Source organism: Heptranchias perlo, chromosome 14 (assembly GCF_035084215.1).
Source record: "Heptranchias perlo isolate sHepPer1 chromosome 14, sHepPer1.hap1, whole genome shotgun sequence".
Lineage (NCBI taxonomy): Eukaryota > Metazoa > Chordata > Chondrichthyes > Hexanchiformes > Hexanchidae > Heptranchias > Heptranchias perlo.
In genome coordinates this window covers 7,146,879-7,167,517 of record NC_090338.1, presented here as the reverse complement: position 1 = coordinate 7,167,517, position 20,639 = coordinate 7,146,879, and the positions used below count along the sequence as shown (strand labels likewise).

At 49.9% G+C, this 20,639-nt stretch overlaps 1 protein-coding gene across 1 annotated transcript in view; it reads left to right on the top strand.

Moving 5' to 3' along the window:
- apbb3 (amyloid beta (A4) precursor protein-binding, family B, member 3) overlaps positions 1-20,639 on the top strand; it is an 85,394-nt gene that overhangs the window by 37,343 nt on the left and 27,412 nt on the right. The gene's annotated exons all lie outside the window — the stretch shown is intronic.

Here is a 20,639-nt window from a genome sequence, read left to right as displayed (position 1 = left end):
TTAGATACATTTTCATCAATAGCAAAGCACACATCAGAATTCGAACGACAATCACACCCCTTCCATTGACTTGAACTTGGCAAACACAGAGGACACGGGTTACGACGAAATTAAGGCTGAACATTTGGACTCTCAACTCATCGCCCTTTCTGCGCGTCCCAAATTCTGAGCCTCTGTTCTCACTCAGTGAACGGACCCTGCCTCCCAGGAGCTGTGTACAGTAACACAAACACTCCCTCCGGTCGTTATTGATAATGACACTGTGGACCTGTTCTTCTAGAAAATGTTTGGCAATCTGCAAGAAACGCCAACCGGAAGAAACCTTCTTTGTGAACGAACTTGCGATTTAATACCGAGACGGAGCTTGACGAATTGACGACCAGAACGTCAATGGATCAGCGGGCCTCAGGCTCGCTCCCCGCCTTTGCTGATCGCAGCCAATGTGGCGATAGGAGCACCTACCATTGGCCTCAGTGCCCTTGGGCTGGAGAAGGGGGGAAAAGTAATCAGCCCGGGTTTCCTGCTCCTGTTTCCAACCCAGTAACTCAATACAAGCACGGGCACTGGACGACAATAGGAGTTGGTGCTCAGCTCTCTTGCTGCCCGATCGCGCTGGTTCACGGGAGATTTTACGTTTTGTGATTATGCAAATAAATTTTAGCGGAAACTTGAACTGTAACCCAACCAGTCCAATTTCCGGCCCATTTTGCATGATCCCAAACTTAAAATTTCCCATGAATTAGCGCAATGGAGCCACGTGAACGAGGGCAATCGATTAGTGTCAGGGAAGGGGTCCTATTAAAGCCGCTGGAAAAAATGTTTCCTTCGGGATAAGGCTGAAGATCAAAAGGCAAAGAACACTTTCTTCTCACTCTGTCTGCGAACTTTTTACTGCCATCTAACCTGCCTGTATAGTTTTAACAGCATTGATCTGATTGATTTAAATTAATTTTAATTTATTAATGTATAATGGTGCCTGTGCGCCCCAAAAAAACTAGGGCAATTCTACGATCCCTCCGGAACAGGCCCAATCGGAGGAAACTCGCCATTCCCACTAGATTTGTGGGCGGGGCCTGCCTTGGACGAAGTGATTTTTGATCCAGTGTAACAGGTCGCAGGAAAGACAAGCTTAAGAGGTTTGGGGCGTAACTCACTTACGTTTTAATTCCCTGATCTTTTGTGCTGGTTCAGCCAATTCCGCCCGGATTGCCATAGAACCATAGAAAAGATGCAGCACCGAAGGGGGCCATTCGGCCCCTCGTGTCCGCGCCGGCTCGAAGAACAACCAGGTGCCCATTCTAATCCCACCTTCCAGCACCCAGTCCGTAGAGTTGCGTTGAAATAACTGGTGTAAACAAGCGGAAAATCGACCTCCCTGAATTCTTTAATAAAAACAATCTAACTATCTATCGGAGTCTCGTTCAAGCCGGTGTCTTCTCCCGATGAGGAAAGGCTGGAATACTTCAATATTCACTGGAGGGTCAAAGAGGGAACCTCGCTGCAGTGTATAAAATATCACAAGGTTTGACAACGGAAAACCTGAGGATGGTTTTGGAGGGAGGCAGGATGGTGTGCGGCCAGTTCAATATACGAATTAGGAGCAAATAAATGGATCAGTTATCAGAGGGAATGTCCTCACATGGAGAGTGTACGTCTCTGGAATAATCTTGTGGGACAGAGTTCGATGGGAGAGTTAGGGAACTGGAGGGAGAGAGTTCGATGAGAGAGTTTGGGTACTGGAGGGAGAGGATTTGATGGGAGAGTTTGGGAACTGGAGGGAGAGGATTTGATGAGAGAGTTTGGGAACTGGAGGGAGAGTATTTGATGGGAGAGTTTGGGTACTGGAGGGGCAGAGTTCGATGGGAGAGTTTGAGTACTGGAGGGACAGAGTTCGATGAGAGAGTTTGGGTACTGGAGGGAGAGAGTTCGATGAGAGAGTTTGGGTACTGGAGGGAGAGAGTTCGATGGGAGAGTTTGGGTACTGGAGGGAGAGGATTCGATGGGAGAGTTTGGGTACTGGAGGGAGAGGATTCGATGGGAGAGTTTGGGTACTGGAGGGAGAGAGTTCGATGGGAGAGTTTGGGTACTGGAGGGAGAGGATTCGATGGGAGAGTTTGGGTACTGGAGGGAGAGGATTCGATGGGAGAGTTTGGGTACTGGAGGGAGAGGATTCGATGGGAGAGTTTGGGTACTGGAGGGACAGAGTTCGATGGGAGAGTTTGGGTACTGGAGGGAGAGAGTTCGATGAGAGAGTTTGGGGACTGGAGGGAGAGGATTTGATGGGAGAGTTTGGGGACTGGAGGGAGAGGATTCGATGGGAGAGTTTGGGGACTGGAGGGAGAGGATTCGATGGGAGAGTTTGGGTACTGGAGGGAGAGGATTTGATGGGAGAGTTTGGGTACTGGAGGGACAGAGTTCGATGGGAGAGTTTGGGTACTGGAGGGAGAGGATTCGATGGGAGAGTTTGGGGACTGGAGGGTGAGGATTCGATGGGAGAGTTTGGGTACTGGAGGGAGAGGATTCGATGGGAGAGTTTGGGTACTGGAGGGAGAGGATTCGATGGGAGAGTTTGGGGACTGGAGGGAGAGGATTTGATGGGAGAGTTTGGGTACTGGAGGGAGAGGATTCGATGGGAGAGTTTGGGTACTGGAGGGACAGAGTTCGATGGGAGAGTTTGGGTACTGGAGGGAGAGGATTCGATGGGAGAGTTTGGGTACTGGAGGGAGAGGATTCGATGGGAGAGTTTGGGTACTGGAGGGAGAGGATTCGATGAGAGAGTTTGGGTACTGGAGGGAGAGGATTTGATGGGAGAGTTTGGGTACTGGAGGGAGAGGATTCGATGGGAGAGTTTGGGTACTGGAGGGAGAGGATTCGATGGGAGAGTTTGGGGACTGGAGGGAGAGGATTCGATGGGAGAGTTTGGGTACTGGAGGGAGAGGATTCGATGGGAGAGTTTGGGTACTGGAGGGAGAGGATTCGATGGGAGAGTTTGGGAACTGGAGGGAGAGGATTCGATGGGAGAGTTTGGGGACTGGAGGGAGAGGATTCGATGGGAGAGTTTGGGTACTGGAGGGAGAGGATTCGATGGGAGAGTTTGGGTACTGGAGGGAGAGGATTCGATGGGAGAGTTTGGGTACTGGAGGGAGAGGATTCGATGGGAGAGTTTGGGTACTGGAGGGAGAGGATTCGATGGGAGACTTTGGGTACTGGAGGGAGAGGATTCGATGGGAGAGTTTGGGTACTGGAGGGAGAGGATTCGATGGGAGAGTTTGGGTACTGGAGGGAGAGGATTTGATGGGAGAGTTTGGGTACTGGAGGGAGAGGATTCGATGGGAGAGTTTGGGTACTGGAGGGACAGAGTTCGATGGGAGAGTTTGGGTACCGGAGGGAGAGAGTTCGATGGGAGAGTTTGGGTACTGGAGGGAGAGGATTTGATGGGAGAGTTTGGGTACTGGAGGGAGAGGATTCGATGGGAGAGTTTGGGTACTGGAGGGAGAGGATTTGATGGGAGAGTTTGGGTACTGGAGGGACAGAGTTCGATGGGAGAGTTTGGGTACTGGAGGGCGAGGATTCGATGGGAGAGTTTGGGTACTGGAGGGAGAGAGTTCGATGGGAGAGTTTGGGTACTGGAGGGAGAGGATTTGATGGGAGAGTTAGGGAACTGGAGGGAGAGGATTCGATGGGAGAGTTTGGGTACTGGAGGGAGAGGATTTGATGGGAGAGTTAGGGAACTGGAGGGAGAGGATTCGATGGGAGAGTTTGGGTACTGGAGGGAGAGGATTCGATGGGAGAGTTAGGGAACTGGAGGGAGAGGATTTGATGGGAGAGTTTGGGTACTGGAGGGAGAGGATTCGATGGGAGAGTTTGGGTACTGGAGGGAGAGGATTCGATGGGAGAGTTTGGGTACAGGAGGGAGAGGATTCGATGAGAGAGTTTGGGTACTGGAGGGAGAGGATTCGATGGGAGAGTTTGGGTACTGGAGGGAGAGGATTCGATGGGAGAGTTTGGGTACTGGAGGGAGAGGATTCGATGGGAGAGTTTGGGGACTGGAGGGAGAGGATTCGATGGGAGAGTTTGGGGACTGGAGTGAGAGGATTTGATGGGAGAGTTAGGGAACTGGAGGGAGAGAGTTCGATGGGAGAGTTTGGGGACTGGAGGGAGAGGATTCGATGGGAGAGTTTGGGTACTGGAGGGAGAGGATTCGATGGGAGAGTTTGGGGACTGGAGGGAGAGAGTTCGATGGGAGAGTTTGGGGACTGGAGGGAGAGGATTCGATGGGAGAGTTTGGGTACTGGAGGGAGAGGATTCGATGAGAGAGTTTGGGGACTGGAGGGAGAGGATTCGATGGGAGAGTTTGGGTACTGGAGGGAGAGGATTCGATGAGAGAGTTTGGGGACTGGAGGGAGAGAGTTCGATGGGAGAGTTTGGGGACTGGAGGGAGAGGATTCGATGGGAGAGTTTGGGTAATGGAGGGAGAGGATTCGATGAGAGAGTTTGGGGACTGGAGGGAGAGGATTCGATGGGAGAGTTAGGGAACTGGAGGGAGAGAGTTCGATGGGAGAGTTTGGGGACTGGAGGGAGAGGATTTGATGGGAGAGTTAGGGAACTGGAGGGAGAGAGTTCGATGAGAGAGTTTGGGTACTGGAGGGAGAGGATTTGATGGGAGAGTTAGGGAACTGGAGGGAGAGAGTTCGATGGGAGAGTTTGGGGACTGGAGGGAGAGGATTCGATGGGAGAGTTTGGGTAATGGAGGGAGAGGATTCGATGAGAGAGTTTGGGGACTGGAGGGAGAGGATTCGATGGGAGAGTTTAGGTACTGGAGGGAGAGGATTCGATGGGAGAGTTTGGGGACTGGAGGGAGAGGATTCGATGGGAGAGTTTGAGTACTGGAGGGAGAGAGTTCGATGAGAGAGTTTGGGTACTGGAGGGAGAGGATTCGATGGGAGAGTTTGGGGACTGGAGGGAGAGGATTCGATGGGAGAGTTTGGGGACTGGAGGGAGAGAGTTCGATGGGAGAGTTTCGGTACTGGAGGGAGAGGATTTGATGGGAGAGTTTGGGTACTGGAGGGAGAGGATTCGATGGGAGAGTTTGGGGACTGGAGGGAGAGGATTCGATGGGAGAGTTTGGGAACTGGAGGGAGAGGATTCGATGGGAGAGTTTGGGAACTGGAGGGAGAGGATTCGATGGGAGAGTTTGGGTACTGGAGGGAGAGAGTTCGATGAGAGAGTTTGGGTACTGGAGGGAGAGGATTCGATGGGAGAGTTTGGGTACTGGAGGGAGAGAGTTCGATGGGATAGTTTGGGTACTGGAGGGAGAGGATTCGATAGGAGAGTTTGGGGACTGGAGGGAGAGGATTCGATGGGAGAGTTTGGGTACTGGAGGGAGAGAGTTCGATGGGAGAGTTTGGGTACTGGAGGGAGAGAGTTCGATGGGAGAGTTTGGGTACTGGAGGGAGAGAGTTCGATGGGAGAGTTTGGGTACTGGAGGGAGAGGATTCGATGGGAGAGTTTGGGTACTGGAGGGAGAGAGTTCGATGGGAGAGTTTGGGTACTGGAGGGACAGAGTTCGATGGGAGAGTTTGGGTAATGGAGGGAGAGAGTTCGATGGGAGAGTTTGGGTACCGGAGGGAGAGAGTTCGATGGGAGAGTTTGGGAACTGGAGGGAGAGAGTTCGATGGGAGAGTTTGGGTACCGGAGGGAGAGAGTTCGATGAGAGAGTTTGGGTACTGGAGGGAGAGGATTCGATGGGAGAGTTTGGGGACTGGAGGGAGAGGATTCGATGGGAGAGTTTGGGTACTGGAGGGAGAGGATTCGATGGGAGAGTTTGGGTACTGGAGGGAGAGGATTCGATGGGAGAGTTTGGGTACTGGAGGGAGAGGATTCGATGGGAGAGTTTGGGTACTGGAGGGAGAGGATTCGATGAGAGAGTTTGGGTACTGGAGGGAGAGAGTTCGATGGGAGAGTTTGGGTACTGGAGGGAGAGGATTCGATGGGAGAGTTAGGGAACTGGAGGGAGAGAGTTCGATGGGAGAGTTTGGGGACTGGAGGGAGAGGATTCGATGGGAGAGTTTGGGTACTGGAGGGAGAGGATTCGATGAGAGAGTTTGGGGACTGGAGGGAGAGAGTTCGATGGGAGAGTTTGGGGACTGGAGGGAGAGGATTCGATGGGAGAGTTTGGGTACTGGAGGGAGAGGATTCGATGAGAGAGTTTGGGGACTGGAGGGAGAGGATTCGATGGGAGAGTTTGGGTAATGGAGGGAGAGGATTCGATGAGAGAGTTTGGGTACTGGAGGGAGAGGATTTGATGGGAGAGTTAGGGAACTGGAGGGAGAGAGTTCGATGGGAGAGTTTGGGGACTGGAGGGAGAGGATTCGATGGGAGAGTTTGGGTACTGGAGGGAGAGGATTTGATGGGAGAGTTAGGGAACTGGAGGGAGAGAGTTCGATGGGAGAGTTTGGGGACTGGAGGGAGAGGATTCGATGGGAGAGTTTGGGTAATGGAGGGAGAGGATTCGATGAGAGAGTTTGGGTACTGGAGGGAGAGGATTCGATGGGAGAGTTTGGGGACTGGAGGGACAGAGTTCGATGAGAGAGTTTGGGTACTGGAGGGAGAGGATTTGATGGGAGAGTTAGGGAACTGGAGGGAGAGAGTTCGATGGGAGAGTTTGGGGACTGGAGGGAGAGGATTCGATGGGAGAGTTTGGGTAATGGAGGGAGAGGATTCGATGAGAGAGTTTGGGGACTGGAGGGAGAGGATTCGATGGGAGAGTTTGGGGACTGGAGGGAGAGGATTCGATGGGAGAGTTTGGGTACTGGAGGGAGAGGATTCGATGGGAGAGTTTGGGGACTGGAGGGAGAGGATTCGATGGGAGAGTTTGGGTACTGGAGGGAGAGAGTTCGATGGGAGAGTTTGGGTACTGGAGGGAGAGAGTTCGATGGGAGAGTTTGGGTAATGGAGGGAGAGAGTTCGATGGGAGAGTTTGGGTAATGGAGGGAGAGAGTTCGATGGGAGAGTTTGGGTACTGGAGGGACAGAGTTCGATGGGAGAGTTTGGGTAATGGAGGGAGAGAGTTCGATGGGAGAGTTTGGGTACCGGAGGGAGAGAGTTCGATGGGAGAGTTTGGGAACTGGAGGGACAGAGTTCGATGGGAGAGTTTGGGTACCGGAGGGAGAGAGTTCGATGGGAGAGTTTGGGAACTGGAGGGAGAGGATTTGATGGGAGAGTTTGGGGACTGGAGGGAGAGGATTCGATGAGAGAGTTTGGGTACTGGAGGGAGAGGATTCGATGGGAGAGTTTGGGGACTGGAGGGAGAGGATTCGATGGGAGAGTTTGGGTACTGGAGGGAGAGGATTCGATGGGAGAGTTTGGGTACTGGAGGGAGAGGATTTGATGAGAGAGTTAGGGAACTGGAGGGAGAGGATTCGATGGGAGAGTTTGGGTACTGGAGGGAGAGAGTTCGATGGGAGAGTTTGGGTACTGGAGGGAGAGGATTCGATGGGAGAGTTTGGGTACTGGAGGGAGAGGATTTAATGAGAGAGTTTGGGTACTGGAGGGAGAGGATTTGATGGGAGAGTTTGGGGACTGGAGGGAGAGGATTCGATGGGAGAGTTTGGGGACTGGAGGGAGAGGATTCGGTGAGAGAGTTTGGGGACTGGAGGGAGAGGATTCGATGAGAGAGTTTGGGGACTGGAGGGAGAGGATTCGATGGGAGAGTTTGGGTACTGGAGGGAGAGAGTTCGATGGGAGAGTTTGGGTACTGGAGGGAGAGGATTCGATGGGAGAGTTAGGGAACTGGAGGGAGAGAGTTCGATGGGAGAGTTTGGGTACTGGAGGGAGAGGATTCGATGGGAGAGTTTGGGTACTGGAGGGAGAGGATTCGATGGGAGAGTTTGGGTACTGGAGGGAGAGGATTCGATGGGAGAGTTTGGGTACTGGAGGGAGAGGATTTGATGGGAGAGTTTGGGTACTGGAGGGAGAGGATTCGATGGGAGAGTTTGGGTACTGGAGGGAGAGGATTCGATGGGAGAGTTTGGGTACTGGAGGGAGAGGATTTGATGGGAGAGTTTGGGTACTGGAGGGAGAGGATTTGATGGGAGAGTTAGGGAACTGGAGGGAGAGAGTTCGATGGGAGAGTTTGGGTACTGGAGGGAGAGGATTTGATGGGAGAGTTTGGGTACTGGAGGGAGAGGATTTGATGGGAGAGTTAGGGAACTGGAGGGAGAGAGTTCGATGGGAGAGTTTGGGGACTGGAGGGAGAGGATTCGATGGGAGAGTTTGGGTACTGGAGGGAGAGAGTTCGATGGGAGAGTTTGGGTACTGGAGGGAGAGAGTTCGATGAGAGAGTTTGGGTACTGGAGGGAGAGGATTTGATGGGAGAGTTTGGGTACTGGAGGGAGAGAGTTCGATGAGAGAGTTTGGGTACTGGAGGGAGAGGATTTGATGGGAGAGTTTGGGTACTGGAGGGAGAGGATTTGATGGGAGAGTTAGGGAACTGGAGGGAGAGGATTCGATGGGAGAGTTTGGGGACTGGAGGGAGAGGATTCGATGGGAGAGTTAGGGAACTGGAGGGAGTGAGTTCGATGGGAGAGTTTGGGTACTGGAGGGAGAGGATTCGATGGGAGAGTTTGGGTACTGGAGGGAGAGGATTCGATGGGAGAGTTTGGGTACTGGAGGGAGAGGATTCGATGGGAGAGTTTGGGGACTGGAGGGAGAGGATTCGATGGGAGAGTTTGGGTACTGGAGGGAGAGGATTCGATGGGAGAGTTTGGGGACTGGAGGGAGAGGATTCGATGGGAGAGTTTGGGTACTGGAGGGAGAGGATTCGATGGGAGAGTTTGGGTACTGGAGGGAGAGGATTCGATGGGAGAGTTTGGGTACTGGAGGGAGAGGATTCGATGGGAGAGTTTGGGGACTGGAGGGAGAGGATTCGATGGGAGAGTTTGGGGACTGGAGGGAGAGAGTTCGATGGGAGAGTTTGGGAACTGGAGGGAGAGGATTCGATGGGAGAGTTTGGGAACTGGAGGGAGAGGATTCGATGGGAGAGTTTGGGGACTGGAGGGAGAGGATTCGATGGGAGAGTTTGGGGACTGGAGGGAGAGGATTCGATGGGAGAGTTTGGGGACTGGAGGGAGAGAGTTCGATGGGAGAGTTTGGGAACTGGAGGGAGAGGATTCGATGGGAGAGTTTGGGGACTGGAGGGAGAGGATTCGATGGGAGAGTTTGGGGACTGGAGGGAGAGGATTTGATGGGAGAGTTTGGGTACTGGAGGGAGAGGATTTGATGGGAGAGTTTGGGTACTGGAGGGAGAGGATTCGATGGGAGAGTTTGGGGACTGGAGGGAGAGGATTCGATGGGAGAGTTTGGGAACTGGAGGGAGAGGATTCGATGGGAGAGTTTGGGAACTGGAGGGAGAGGATTCGATGGGAGAGTTTGGGAATTGGAGGGAGAGGATTCGATGGGAGAGTTTGGGTACTGGAGGGAGAGAGTTCGATGGGAGAGTTTGGGTACTGGAGGGAGAGAGTTCGATGGGAGAGTTTGGGTACTGGAGGGAGAGGATTCGATGGGAGAGTTTGGGTACTGGAGGGAGAGGATTCGATGGGAGAGTTTGGGTACTGGAGGGAGAGAGTTCGATGGGAGAGTTTGGGTACTGGAGGGACAGAGTTCGATGGGAGAGTTTGGGTACTGGAGGGAGAGGATTCGATGAGAGAGTTTGGGTACTGGAGGGAGAGGATTTGATCGGAGAGTTAGGGAACTGGAGGGAGAGAGTTCGATGGGAGAGTTTGGGGACTGGAGGGAGAGGATTCGATGGGAGAGTTTGGGTACTGGAGGGAGAGGATTTGATGGGAGAGTTTGGGTACTGGAGGGAGAGGATTCGATGGGAGAGTTTGGGTACTGGAGGGAGAGGATTCGATGGGAGAGTTTGGGTACTGGAGGGAGAGGATTCGATGGGAGAGTTTGGGTACTGGAGGGAGAGGATTCGATGGGAGAGTTTGGGTACTGGAGGGAGAGGATTTGATGGGAGAGTTAGGGAACTGGAGGGAGAGAGTTCGATGGGAGAGTTTGGGTACTGGAGGGAGAGGATTTGATGGGAGAGTTTGGGTACTGGAGGGAGAGGATTTGATGGGAGAGTTAGGGAACTGGAGGGAGAGAGTTCGATGGGAGAGTTTGGGGACTGGAGGGAGAGGATTCGATGGGAGAGTTTGGGTACTGGAGGGAGAGAGTTCGATGGGAGAGTTTGGGTACTGGAGGGAGAGAGTTCGATGAGAGAGTTTGGGTACTGGAGGGAGAGGATTTGATGGGAGAGTTTGGGTACTGGAGGGAGAGAGTTCGATGAGAGAGTTTGGGTACTGGAGGGAGAGGATTTGATGGGAGAGTTTGGGTACTGGAGGGAGAGGATTTGATGGGAGAGTTAGGGAACTGGAGGGAGAGGATTCGATGGGAGAGTTTGGGGACTGGAGGGAGAGGATTCGATGGGAGAGTTTGGGTACTGGAGGGAGAGGATTTGATGGGAGAGTTAGGGAACTGGAGGGAGTGAGTTCGATGGGAGAGTTTGGGTACTGGAGGGAGAGGATTTGATCGGAGAGTTAGGGAACTGGAGGGAGAGAGTTCGATGGGAGAGTTTGGGGACTGGAGGGAGAGGATTCGATGGGAGAGTTTGGGTACTGGAGGGAGAGGATTCGATGGGAGAGTTTGGGTACTGGAGGGAGAGGATTCGATGGGAGAGTTTGGGGACTGGAGGGAGAGGATTCGATGGGAGAGTTTGGGTACTGGAGGGAGAGGATTCGATGGGAGAGTTTGGGTACTGGAGGGAGAGGATTCGATGGGAGAGTTTGGGTACTGGAGGGAGAGGATTCGATGGGAGAGTTTGGGGACTGGAGGGAGAGGATTCGATGGGAGAGTTTGGGGACTGGAGGGAGAGAGTTCGATGGGAGAGTTTGGGAACTGGAGGGAGAGGATTCGATGGGAGAGTTTGGGAACTGGAGGGAGAGGATTCGATGGGAGAGTTTGGGGACTGGAGGGAGAGGATTCGATGGGAGAGTTTGGGGACTGGAGGGAGAGGATTCGATGGGAGAGTTTGGGGACTGGAGGGAGAGAGTTCGATGGGAGAGTTTGGGAACTGGAGGGAGAGGATTCGATGGGAGAGTTTGGGGACTGGAGGGAGAGGATTCGATGGGAGAGTTTGGGGACTGGAGGGAGAGGATTTGATGGGAGAGTTTGGGTACTGGAGGGAGAGGATTTGATGGGAGAGTTTGGGTACTGGAGGGAGAGGATTCGATGGGAGAGTTTGGGGACTGGAGGGAGAGGATTCGATGGGAGAGTTTTGGAACTGGAGGTAGAGGATTCGATGGGAGAGTTTGGGAACTGGAGGGAGAGGATTCGATGGGAGAGTTTGGGAATTGGAGCGAGAGGATTCGATGGGAGAGTTTGGGGACTGGAGGGAGAGGATTCGATGGGAGAGTTTGGGTACTGGAGGGAGAGAGTTCGATGGGAGAGTTTGGGTACTGGAGGGAGAGGATTCGATGGGAGAGTTTGGGTACTGGAGGGAGAGGATTCGATGGGAGAGTTTGGGTACTGGAGGGAGAGAGTTCGATGGGAGAGTTTGGGTACTGGAGGGACAGAGTTCGATGGGAGAGTTTGGGTACTGGAGGGAGAGGATTCGATGAGAGAGTTTGGGTACTGGAGGGAGAGGATTCGATGGGAGAGTTTGGGTACTGGAGGGAGAGAGTTCGATGGGAGAGTTTGGGTACTGGAGGGAGAGAGTTCGATGGGAGAGTTTGGGTACTGGAGGGACAGAGTTCGATGGGAGAGTTTGGGTACTGGAGGGAGAGAGTTCGATGGGAGAGTTTGGGTACCGGAGGGAGAGAGTTCGATGGGAGAGTTTGGGAACTGGAGGGACAGAGTTCGATGGGAGAGTTTGGGTACCGGAGGGAGAGAGTTCGATGGGAGAGTTTGGGAACTGGAGGGAGAGGATTTGATGGGAGAGTTTGTGGACTGGAGGGAGAGAGTTCGATGGGAGAGTTTGGGTACTGGAGGGAGAGGATTCGATGGGAGAGTTTGGGGACTGGAGGGAGAGGATTCGATGAGAGAGTTTGGGTACTGGAGGGAGAGGATTTGATGAGAGAGTTAGGGAACTGGAGGGAGAGGATTCGATGGGAGAGTTTGGGTACTGGAGGGAGAGGATTCGATGAGAGAGTTTGGGTACTGGAGGGAGAGGATTTAATGAGAGAGTTTGGGTACTGGAGGGAGAGGATTTGATGGGAGAGTTTGGGGACTGGAGGGAGAGGATTCGATGAGAGAGTTTGGGGACTGGAGGGAGAGGATTCGATGGGAGAGTTTGGGGACTGGAGGGAGAGGATTCGATGGGAGAGTTTGGGTACTGGAGGGAGAGGATTCGATGAGAGAGTTTGGGTACTGGAGGGAGAGGATTCGATGGGAGAGTTTGGGGACTGGAGGGAGAGGATTCGATGGGAGAGTTTGGGTACTGGAGGGAGAGGATTCGATGAGAGAGTTTGGGTACTGGAGGGAGAGGATTCGATGGGAGAGTTTGGGTACTGGAGGGAGAGGATTTGATGGGAGAGTTTGGGTACTGGAGGGAGAGGATTCGATGGGAGAGTTTGGGTACTGGAGGGAGAGGATTCGATGGGAGAGTTTGGGGACTGGAGGGAGAGAGTTCGATGAGAGAGTTTGAGTACTGGAGGGACAGAGTTCGATGGGAGAGTTTGGGTACTGGAGGGAGAGGATTCGATGGGAGAGTTTGGGTACTGGAGGGAGAGGATTCGATGGGAGAGTTTGGGTACTGGAGGGAGAGGATTCGATGAGAGAGTTTGGGGACTGGAGGGAGAGAGTTCGATGGGAGAGTTAGGGAACTGGAGGGAGAGAGTTCGATGAGAGAGTTTGGGGACTGGAGGGAGAGGATTTGATGGGAGAGTTAGGGAACTGGAGGGAGAGGATTTGATGGGCTGAATTGCAGTTCCTCATTCTTGACTTTTATCATGTTCATATAAACCCTCGCCCCCCCAAGTTCTCTTGGATTGAACTGGGGCAATTTATAGAATTACGTAGAATGTACAACAAAGAAACAGGTCACCCGGTCCAGCGGGTCCAGGCCGGTGTTTATGCTCCACACGAGCCTCCTCCCTCCCCTCATCATCTCACCCGATCGACATCTCCTTCCATTCCCCAGATACCGACTGCTCTCCTCACTTCCCATCAATACTGAATAATCCAGCACACAAACATTATCTGCATTTAGTTAATTCTCCACACTGGATTATCCGGGATGCCTATTATCTGGACTACAGCTAACCACAAGAGTGTTCATGGCAGCCAGAGCTGAGTATCGCATAAATTAATTCAAATGAAATTGATATTTAAATTGATTTCTGACAGACTCAGGGTCGCTGATCCAGATGAGTAATTGTTACCTGACTCTCCAATACCTGATAAAGTTCACTATCCATCTACCTCTGCCTTTTAGCTTTGGTCCAGTGATGCAGGAGTCAGGGCTCCGGGACTGGAACACCAGCAGGAGTCAGGACTCCAGGACCAGGATACCAGTAGGAGCCAGCGCTCGGGACCAGGACACCAGCAGGAGTCAGAGTCCTGGGGCCAGGACACCAGCAGAAATCAGGGTCTGGGACCAGGACACCAGCAGGAGTCAGGGCTCTGGGACTGGAACACCAGCAGGAGTCAGGGCTCTGGGACTGGAACACCAGCAGGAGCCAGGGCTCTGGGACCAGGACACCAGCAGGAGTCAGGGCTCTGGGACTGGAACACCAGCAGGAGTCAGGGCTCTGGGACCAGGACACCAGCAGGAGTCAGGGCTCTGGGACTGGAACACCAGCAGGAGTCAGGACTCCAGGACCAGGACACCAATAGGAGCCTTGGCTCGGGACCAGGACACCAGCAGGAGTCAGGAACCTGGGACCAAGACACCAGTAGGTGTCAGGGTTTCGGGACCAGGACACCAGTAGGAGTCAGGGCTCAGGGACTAGTTCACCAACAGAGGTCAAGGCTCTGGGACTAGGACACCAGCAGGAGCCAGGACCCTGGGACCAAGACACCAATAGGAGCCAGGACTCGGGACCAGGACACCAGCAGGAGTCAGGGTTCTGGAGCCAGGACACTAGTAGGAGTCAGGACCCTGGGACCAAGACACCAGTAGGTGTCAGAGTTTTGGGACCAGGACACCAGTAGGAGTCAGGGCTCAGGGACTAGTTCACCAGCAGGAGTCAGGGCTCTGGGACTGGAACACCAGCAGGAATCAGGGCTCTGGGACCAGGACACCAGCAGGAGTCAGGGCTCAGGGATCTTCTGCCAAAATTACGTGGCCAATCAGAAATTGTACCCTAATATATCGAGATATTTATCAGAATAAAACTGATTTATTTTGGTTGTTTAGTGATATTATATATGTATAATTTAATCAAATGCTTTATGACTTTATTGATTAATCAATTGATTTTCTTCATGCTGCCATGGAGACAGAGACAGGTAGAGTTTCTGATTTCTGTTCCTTTAAGTCGAACTTGTGCATGTTTTGGATTAAAATATTGTACTTTGCGCCTTCACACATGACAGCACTTGTGTTAGCCGTTGCCCGATACGCTGCACAAATTGCTCTCTGCAAAGCAACGGGCTCAACCTTGCCGGAGCCGGGAATCTCGTTACCTACGCTGTTAGTCGGACATTTTCCTCCCGCCGGAAAAGTTCTTGCGCCCTAACTTTCCGGAAGTGCGAGCTGATAACGGGGGCGACAGGACACCCGGGGCCTCAGTGAACGGCAGCACCAACAATCTATCTCCTTAACCAAATGAGAATTAAGGGTAGAGAAAGAAACGGAGAAGGAAATGGGGTGAATTAAAGTCAAATGAGGTACAGAAAGAGAAATAAAGAGGGGGAAAGAAAGACTGGATTAAAGAGAGAGAGAGAAAGAAAAGAGACAGAAAGGAAAAGTAAAAAAAAAAGAATTTAAACTTCAAAATTTGACATTTTTTTAAGTATCTAACAACAATTTACTACGTGCAGGAATGAGCTTGAACAGTTTAAATTGTTCCTGTTCTGGGCCTGAGAGTTTGATTTGCATTGCATTAATAATTATCACATTGTTAAAAGGGTACATAGCTGTTAATTACCAGCTGTAACTTTCTGTGGTGAGTTTAATGGGCAATTAATGTGCAAATTAGAGGCATTGGAGAAGGGACACAAAAAGATTCACAAGAATGATACCAGAACTGAAAGGATATACTTATCAGGAAAGGTTGGACAGGCTGGGGCTCTTTTCTCTAGAAGACTGAGGGGTGACCTGATAGAGAACATAAGAACATAAGAAATAGGAGCAGGAGTAGGCCAATCGGCCCCTCGAGCCTGCTCCGCCATTCAATAAGATCATGGCTGATCTGATCCTAACCTCAAATTTAAATTCATGTCCAATTTCCTGCCCGCTCCCCGTAACCCCTAATTCCCTTTACTTCTAGGAAACTTTCTATTTCTGTTTTAAATTTATTTAATGATGTAGCTTCCTGGGGCAGCAAATTCCACAGACCTACTACCCTCTGAGTGAAGAAGTTTCTCCTCATCTCAGTTTTGAAAGAGCAGCCCCTTATTCTAAGATTATGCCCCCTAGTTCTAGTTTCACCCATCCTTGGGAACATCCTTACCACATCCACCCGATCAAGCCCCTTCACAATCTTATATGTTTCAATAAGATCGCCTCTCATTCTTCTGAACTCCAATGCGTAGAGTCCCAATCTACTCAACCTCTCCTCATATGTCCGCCCCCTCATCCCCGGGATTAACCGAGTGAACCTTCTAACCTTCTAAGAGGTCTTTAAGATTCTGAAAGTGTTTGATAGGGTAGACGTAGAGAAGATGTTTCCACTTGTGGGGAGTCCAAAACTAGAGGTCGTAAGAACATTAGAAATAGGAGCAGGAGTAGGCCATAAGGCCCCTCGAGCCTGCTCCGCCATTCAACAAGATCATGGCTGATCTTCGACCTCAACTCCACTTTCCCGCCCGATCCCCATATCCCTTGATTCCATTAGAGTCCAAATATCTATCTATCTCAGCCTTGAATATATTCAATGACTCAGCATCCACAGTCCTCTGGGGTAGAAAATTCAAAAGATTCACAGCCCTCTGAGTGAAGAAATTCCTCCTCATCTCAGTACTAAATGGCCGACCTCTTATCCTGCGACTATGCCCCTGTTCTAGACTCTCCAGCCAGGGGAAACAACTTCTCAGCCTCTAACGTCAAACCCCCTCAGAATCTCATATGTTTTAATGAGATCCCCTCTTATTCTTCTAAACTCCAGAGAGTATAGGCCCATTCTACTCAATCTCTCCTCATAAGAGGAATAATCCCCTCTCATTCCTGGAATTAATCTAGTGAACTTTCGTTGCACCGCCTCTAAGGCAAGTATATCCTTCCTTAGATAAGGAGACCAAAACTGTACACAGTACTCCAGGTGAGGTCTCAACAAAGCCCTGTACAATTTTTTTTAAAATTCATTCATGGGATGTGGGCGTCACTGGCAAGGCCGGCATTTATTGCCCATCCCTTAAGTGCCCTTGAGAAGGGGGTGGTGAGCTGCCTTCTTGACAACTGTGTGGTTTTCTAGGCCATTTCAGAGGGCGATTAAGAATTAACCACATTGCTGTGGGTCTGGAGTCACATATGGGCCAGACCGGGTAAGGACGGCAGGTTTCCTTCCCTAAAGGACATTAGTGAACCAGATGGGTTTTCATGACAATCCAGTAGTTTCACGGCCAATATTACTGATGCTAGTTTCTTTTATTATAGACTTTTTCTTATTTAATTAATTAAATTTAAACTCCCCAGCTGCCATGGTGGGATTTAAACTCATGACTCTGGATTACTAGTCCAGTAATATAACCAGTATGCCACTGTACCCCTTAATTGTAGCAAGACTTCCTTACTCTTGTACTCCAACCCCTTGCAATAAAAGCCAACATGCCATTTGCCTTCCTAATTGCCAGCTGTACCTGCATGCTAACTTTGTGTTTCTTGTACGAGGACACCCAAGTCTCTCTGGACACCAACATTTAATAGTTTCTCACCATTTAAAAAATATTCTCTTTTTCTATTCTTCCTACCAAAGTGAATAACCTCACATTTCCCCACATTAGGGCTTTAGGGGGGAGGGGGCGGAGGGTCCCGGTGGAGAGAAATCTAGAATGCTAAAGAGAAAAGACAAAGAAGCAGTGCAGGAAAGTGATTGGGGTAAGGATAACCAGATTGTATCAGGAAGGGACAGGGTGCACAAACAAAAGACAACAAATAGGATCCGGGTAAGAAAAAATGGTAATAAGACAAATAGGGCCTTAGTACAAAAAAATGTTAAGATGTCTAAAAATGTTAAAAAGACAAATCTAAAGGCACTGAATCTGAATGCACGAAGCAATCGTAATGAGGTAGACAAATTAACTGTGCAAATAGATGTAAAGGGATACGATATAATTGTGATTATGGAGACATGGCTGCAGGGTGACCAAGGCTGGGAGCTGAATATCCAAGGGTATTCGATATTTAGGAAGGACAGGCAAAAAGGAAAAGGAGATGGGGTGGCGTTGTTATTAAAGGATGAAATCAGAGCAATAGCGAGAATGGATATTGGCTCAGAAAATCAAGATGTAGAATCAGTCTGGGTGGAGTTAAGAAGCACCAAGGGGCAGAAAACATTGGTGGGAGTTGTCTATAGGCCTCCAACAGTAATGGTAATGTAGGGGATGGGATCAAACAGGAAATTAGAGATGCATGAAACAAGGGTACTACGGTAGGGTACTACAAGGGTGCTACAGTAATCATGGGTGACTTTAATCTACATGTAGACTGACCAAACCAAATTAGTGGAGGATGAATTCGTGGAGTGTGTACGAGATGGTTTTTTAGACCAGTACATTGAGGAGCCAACTAGGGAACAGGCTATCCTAGATTGGGTATTGTGCAATGAGAAGGGTATTGTGCAATGAGAAGGGTATTGATTGGGTATTGTGCAATGAGAAGGGTATTGTGCAATGAGAAGGGTATTGATTGGGTATTGTGCAATTAATAATCTTATTGTGCAGGGTCCTTTAGGGAAGAGTGACCATAATATGGTGGAATTCTTCATTAAGATGGAAAGTGAAGCAGTCCAATCCGAAACTAGGTTCCTAAATCTAAACAAAGGAAACTACGAAGGTATGAGGAGTGAGTTGGCTATGATAGATTGGGGCGATTCATTAAAAGGCATGACGGTGGCTAACATTTAAGGAACGAATGCATAAATTGCAACAATTATACATTCCTTTCTGGCACAAAAACACAATAGGAAAAGCGGCCCAACCATGGCTAACAAAAGAAATTAAAGATAGTATTAGATCCAAAGAGGAGTCATATAAAGTTGCCAGAAAAAGTAGCAAGCCTGAGGATTGGGAGCAGAATTTTAGAATTCAGCAAAAATGGACCAAGAGATTGATTGAGATTGAGACAAGGAAATGGCAGAGCAATTAATCAAATACTTTGGTTCTGTCTTCACGGAAGAGGACACAAATAACTTCCCAGAAATGCTAGGGAACCAAGGGACTAGTGAGAGGGAGGAATTAGAGGAAATTAGTATTCGTAAAAAAATAGTGCTGGAGAAATTAATGGGACTGAAAGCCGATAAATCCCAGGGCCTGATAATCTGCACCCCAGAGTACTAAAAGAGGTAGCCATGGAAATAGTGGATGCATTAATTGTCATCTTTCAAAATTCTATAGATTATGGAACAGTTCCTGCAGGTTGGAGGGTGGCAAATGTAACCCCACTATTTAAAAAAGGAGGGAGAGAGAAAACAGGGAACTACAGACCGGTTAGCCTAACATCAGTAGTAGGGAAAATGCTAGAGTCTATTATAAAGGATGTGATAACAGGACACTTAGAAAATATCAACGGGATTAGACAAAGTCAACATGGATTTATGAAAGGGAAATCGTGTTTGACAAACCTACTGGAGTTTTTTAAGGATGTAACTGGTAGAATAGATAAGGGAGAACCTGTGGATGTGGTGTATTTGGATTTTCAGAAGGCCTTTGATAAAGTCCCACGTAAGAGGTTAGTGTGCTGAATTAAAGCACATGGGATTGGGGGGAATATACTGGCATGGATTGAAAATTGGTTAACAGACAGGAAACAGAGAGTAGGAATAAATGGGTCTTTTTTGGGGTAGCAGGCAGTGACTAGTGGGGTCAGTGATTGGGCCCCAACTACTCGCAATCTATATCAATGATTTGGATGAGGGAACCAAATGTAATATTTCCAAGTTTGCTGACGTCACAAAACTAGATGGAATTGTGAGCTGTGAGGAGGATGCAAAGAGGCTTCAAGGAAATTTAAACAAGTTGAGTGAGTGGGCAAATACATGGCAGATGCAGAATAACGTGGATAAATGTGAAGTTATCCACTTTGGAAGGAAAAACAGAAAGGCAAAGCATTATTTAAATGGTGATAGATTGGGAAATGTTGATGTACAAAGGGACCTGGGTGTCCTTGTACACCAGTTGCTGAAAGCAAACATGCAGGTGCAGCAAGCAGTTAGGAAGGCAAATGGTATGTTGGCCTTCATTGCAAGAGGATTTGAGTACAGGAGCAAGGATGGCTTACTGCAGTTATACAGGGCCTTGGTGAGACCATACCTGGAGTATTGTGTGCAGTTTTGGTCTCTTTACCTAAGAAAGGATATATTTGCCATAGAGGGAGTGCAGTGAAGGTTCACCAGACTGATTCCTGGGATGGCAGGACTGTCGTATGAGGAGAGATTGAGTCGACTCGGCCTGTATTCACTAAAGTTTAGAAGAATGAGAGGGGATCTCATTGAAACGGATAAAATTCTGACAGGGCTAGACAGACTGGATGCAGGGAGGATGTTTCCCCTGGCTGTGGGGGGGGTCCAGAACGAGGGGTCACAGTCTCAGGATACGGGGTAGGACATTTAGGACTGAGATGAGGAGACATTTCTTCACTGAGAGGGTGGTGAACCTGTGGAATTCTCTACCACAGGAGGCTGTGGAGGCCAAGTCACTGAACATGTTTAAAAAGGAGCTAGATAGATTTCTGGACATAAAAGGCATCAAGGGGCATGGGGAGAGAGCGGGAATATGATATTGAGATAGAGGATCAGCCCATAATCATATTGAAGGCGGAGCAGGCTCGAAGGGCCGAATGGCCTACTCCTGCTCCTATTTTCTATGTTTCTAATTTATACTCCATCTGCCACCTCCTTGCCCACTCAGTTAACCTGTCTATATCCCTTTGCAGATGCTTTGTGTCCTCCTCACAGCTTACTTTCCCACCTAGCTTTGTATCATCAACAAACTTGGATACATTACACTCTGTCCCCTCATCTAAGTCATTAATATAGATTGTAAATAGCTGAGGCCCAAGCACCGATCCTTGCAGCACCCCACTAGTTACAGCCTGCCAACCTGAAAATGACCCGTTTATCCCTACTCTCTGTTTTCTGTCCATTAACCAATCCTCTATCCATGCTAATATGTTACCCCCAACCCCATGAGCACTTATCTTGTGGAACAACCTTTTACGTGGCACCTTATTGAATGCCTTTTGAAATTCCAAATATACTACATCCACTGGTTCTCCT